General features: G+C 40.1%; 1 pseudogene; it reads right to left on the bottom strand.

Annotated features, from left to right (window-relative positions):
• Nucleotides 1-3,257: 3,257 nt before the first annotated feature.
• The window catches only part of LOC102020426, a 21,342-nt pseudogene continuing 19,689 nt past the window's right edge, over nt 3,258-4,910 (bottom strand).

Below are 4,910 nucleotides of genomic sequence, written 5' to 3'. Positions count from 1 at the left end.
GTGTGTAACTTTTTTCCTGCCTACCATAACAAATGCCATAGACTGCACGGCTTAAAACACTGAAATTTATTTTCTCCCACTTTGGGGTGTTAGAAGTCCAAGGTTAAGGTGTCAGTAGTTTGGGTTTCTTTTACATCTTCTTTCCATGGTTTTAGATGGCTGTCTTCTCGCTACATCTTCATGCGGTCCCCTGTGACTGTCCTTCTGTGTCTTAATCTAATTTTAGGATACCAGCCATACTGGGCCACCCATATGACTTCATTTTGCCTTAATCTCTTCCTTTTAGTTTCTCTTTTAACTTTGCTGTATTTATTGCTTTTATTTATTGAAATGAAGGGTGTTGGATTTTATAATATTTTGCTGGGCAACTGGCAAGAAAGGGTACTTAAAATAGCTAAAATTCCACTTGAATTAATTTCATGAATTAATGTATAAAATTCATTTCTCATGTGTATTATGAAATATGGCTCAAAAGTAGACATTTTCCTTTTCTTCCTCTCACATTTATTGACTGCCTACAATTCCGAGGAATTTACTTTCTTTTCTGTATGTTTTTTGTTGTATAAAATTGGAATGAAGACAGCTTTGTTGAGGCATTAGTACATTTGCTTTGAAGGCAAAGACTACCTGATTACATGATATAGGTGTATGCTATTCCTATGTGTATTTTAATAGAATCCACCATTTTGATAATGTATAGGTAATCAGTTCCACTTATGCAACTGAAAAGTTTATTCTATTCATGTGCACAACTTCTCTACACAATAATTTGGTAAAATCATAATGACTAGATGTGACCCAATTAAATATTGCTTCAGTGATAAAAAATGACCTTTATATGTCTAGTTAGCACTATATTTATTTACATTAATATTTTGGTTTTTAACTTCTCAGATAAAAGATTTAAATAGTAATTATTCAAGTCAGGACCATATAGCAAGTGTAAGTTATTTTCAAAATTAAAGATTCTGATAATTAAACAAATAGATATGATCCCCTGCCATTAAGGATTTTATTATATGTGTGTGCATTCAAATTCATCAAAAATATCTTGATTCCAGTTTAGAATTATTCAGTGGTATAAATAAAGTTGTGTCCCCCCAAAAGATGGTGAAGTCCTACTTCTGCTACCTATGAATGAGACCTTGTTTGTAAAGGTGGTCTTCAAGTTAAGATGAAGTCACCCAGGAACAGGGTGGCCCTCTAGCCAGTGATTGATGTCTTAGTGAAGAGAAAGACTTGGATACACAGACACACAGGAAGTTTATGTGGATTTGGAGGCAGAAACTCGAGTATAATGGAGCTAAAATCCTGGAATGTCAAAGAAGGCTGGTAACTGCTAGTGCTGAAAGTAGCAAGGAAAGCGTATTCTTTCCTATAAACCTTTGAAGGAAAGCAGGCCCTAGGCTGACACCTTGAATTTGGATTTCTGGACTCCTGGATTGTGAGAAACATTCTTACTGTGAGAACACATGCTGACTATTTTATATCACCCAGTTGATTGTGCTTTGGTGCAGCAGCCCTGGGAACCTCATAGAGTGAGTCAAAATATCCCCCACAAACAGTTATTTTTTGGCTCTTCAGTCTTTTGGACAAATTTTCTTTATTATTTTATTCATTTGTTGGCTGTTCTGTTACCAGCCCTTACTATACATACTTTTCTAGGAGCAGTCCTTTGGTTTTGGCTGTTCTATGTTTCCTTACTGTGACTGAGTTTGCCACTGCTAATCTCAAAGTGGCTCTCTTATCCATTCTACTTTTCCAGTTGCTCTGAGGCACAACACTGCTTGGTTATCCTCTAAGTGTAATTTACACAGACTTGAGCTTCCTTTCCACTGATTTTCATATTGCAGTTACTGCATTTAGTAGATGCTAATATGCCATCCATTATAACATTACTGTTACATTTTTTATACCACTAAGAAAGAAAATAACTGTAGAAGATTACCAACTCTAAGACTCAACTGGATTCAGAGATGTCATGAGAAACCATGACTGAGGGCAATGCATTCGGGACAACTTCCTCTTCCTCAGGAGCTATTCTTATTCTCCATTCCCCATTCCTATTCTCCAATAAATTTTCCTATTCTTAAAAAAAAGAAAAAGAAAAACTGTGACTGAGAATCCATGAATGCAGCAAAGGTATCACTGTTTCATTCTGACTATTTTGATTCCTCCTAGTCCCCCAGTGTATGTATTGAATATTATTACATGGTACTGATTTTTCATTTGCAAAGTCTAGTGATACTGATTTTCTTAGGTGTACCCAACCTGCAGCTGTAAGTTAGACATGCCTGGTTGGCCTGGAATGCACTTAGTCAAGAGGAACTAACTATATTGGGCTGCCTATAAAACATATAATATAGTTAATGTATAAATAATAAAATCCTTTTATTTAAATTTGTTTTTTATTATAATAGGCATACCTAACCCATGGGCTTCAGGTTGGCAGTGCCTAGCTTATACAACTGGTTTCTGAGCCTGTCTCTGCATAGCCAAATCTCTTACACATCAATTCCAAGTTCGTTTTCTTAAGACATCTGTATATGTTTTATTTTTTACTCAAGGTTCACTGTAATCATTTATTTACATATTTATTTTCCCAATTAGACTATTAACTTTTCTGTTGCAGGAATTATGTCTTCCCCTCCCCTTCCTTCCTCACCTCTCTTCTTTTGTCTTCCCTTCTCCCTCCCCTCCCCTCCCTTTTCTTTTCTTTCTTCTTTTTTTTCTCTTCTCTTTCTTCTTCTCTTCTCTTCTCTTCTCTTCTCTTCTCTTTTCTTCTCTTCTTTCTCTTGTCTTTTCTTCTCTTCTCTTCTTTTTTTTCTTTTCTTTTTGAGACAGGGTTTTCCATGTAGTCCAGGTTGACTTGAACTCACTATGTAGCCCAGGCTGGCCTCAAACTTGTGTCAGTTCTCCTGCCTCAGCCTTCCAAGTGCTGGTACTAGAGCTGTCCACCACCATGCCCTGGTGTCTTTTTCTTTATGTACAATTAATGTTTGGCACACGGTAAGGTTCAAACAAATATTTCAATAAAGAATAAAACACTAACTTCATATTAAAAACCATTTTCTTTTGTACTGACATTAATTCACAATTTGTTTCTCTCTTTTGTCCCATCACATATTGTTCAGCTATTTTTCCTTCTGCAATGTATAAACTGTAAAAAATTATAGCACTAATATTATTTTTAAAAATCCAGTTATGTTTTATTCCTCTTTATATTTCCTGTAAACTAAAAACAATTTGTTAACCTATTAAGAATTTTTAAATGTTAGAATTGACACAGAAGGCAGCACTGTACCTATAGAGGAAGATTGTGGACTAATCAGAAGGTCCTCGTGGATTTGTTCACTTCCTGATACTGTCTGTTGATCACTCAGTGTACTCTGAGATGCACTGCCAGGCTTGGACAATTCCTCATGGGTCTCCTCATCACTTACCTTTCTACTTTGACTGGGACATCTTCGGTACCCAGAGGCAAGGCAGCTTTTGCGCTCTCACAAGTCACACCATCAGTCACTTTCATACCTGCCTCAGATGGGCCAGGAAATTCTCAAGTCTGGGTATTCTATGCCTGCTTAGCTTTCTCCAGCTGCATCCTTTGATCAATTCCAAAAGAAAAAGTCCAAGGAAAAGTAGAGTCCACTGATTTGTATTTTCTGTGTGGGAGGCTAAAGAATTCAGTACCTGGGGCGAACTCGTTTGTGTGCTACACTGCACAGGACCCTCAGGAGACTAACAAAGTAGCTTTTACTCTCTCTGGGCAGACACCAATGGTTCTCTCCACCACGCTGCCCTCTGAAGATACTGGAGAAATTCTTCCATCTAGAGAAGTTGCAGTTAGAATTATTTTCTCGTCCAGCATCTAGACTCTTTCTGGCTGGCTATTGTGTCTATCCCGTAAAATACTTCATTCCACGAACTCTGAGCAGGTGCTGGCAACACTAAACATTTGCGTATAGCTGGCTGCAGCCCAAATATCAGTAACATTTTCTGCATTAATTGAGAGAGTGGCAGTGTAAGCATAGTCTAAAAGAGGTATCAAGCCAGTCACTGGAACGTGATGCAAAGCCAACACACTGTTGTCTCATCCTCTGCTTGACCTACAAGTTGGTGGGAAACAAATCTCTGCAAGCTGCAAGAACCACCTCCTGTGCCCGGAGGATTTTATTGCGGACACCAGCAGTGACGTCACAGAAACGTCCACCACTTCGGCGTAGTCTTCCGCGCACTTCCTGCCTGTGGGAAGAGGAGCTGAGAGTAAACGTTTTCACACTCCTCTTTTCCTTCCTGTTCCCCAGAAGCGCTTCAAGGATGAAAAGGAATGGAAAATACGCAGCAGGCGCGGGGCGGCCGGAGGAGGCGGGGAGAGGGGGCGGGGCGCGGCTTCTCCCACTTCCCCAGAACACAGGGACCCACCTGGGCCCCGCCTAGGCCAGAGGGCAGTCAGGGGGCTGGGGCCAGGCGGGAGGGCAGGAGGGGGGAGGAGAAGGGGGAGGGGGACGGGGAGGGGGAGGAGACGGGGAGGAGGAGCGGGAGGAGAAGGAGAGAGGAAATGGGGAAGGAGCCGCCCCCCAGCCATTCTTAAATCTCCTCTTTAAAAGCCTTATCCAGAAAGCAGTAAGGTTCCCTTCCTGGGGACTAAGGGTTGGCTATTTAGCATATGAATTTTGAAGGGAAACAGTGCAGCACACAGTAGTGGGAAGGTGTGCGTGTGCGTGTGCGTGCCTGCGTGTGTGAGTGTGTGTATAAAGATGTGGTTTACACTCTATTGCTTCTTTTGTTTGACTGGGTCTTTGTTCAGGTTCTTTTTTTTCTTTTTTTCTTTTCGTGTGTGCTTCAGTAAAGTCAGCATTTGGACTAGTTAACTGGCTGCAGTGTTGCCAGAGTTGTTTATTAAAGAACCA

The sequence above is a fragment of the Chinchilla lanigera genome, unplaced genomic scaffold (genome assembly GCF_000276665.1).
Source record: "Chinchilla lanigera isolate Chin_1 unplaced genomic scaffold, ChiLan1.0 scaffold00007, whole genome shotgun sequence".
Lineage (NCBI taxonomy): Eukaryota > Metazoa > Chordata > Mammalia > Rodentia > Chinchillidae > Chinchilla > Chinchilla lanigera.
The sequence above is the reverse complement of the archived record's forward strand: the minus strand, read 5'-3'. Positions and strand labels throughout refer to the sequence as shown.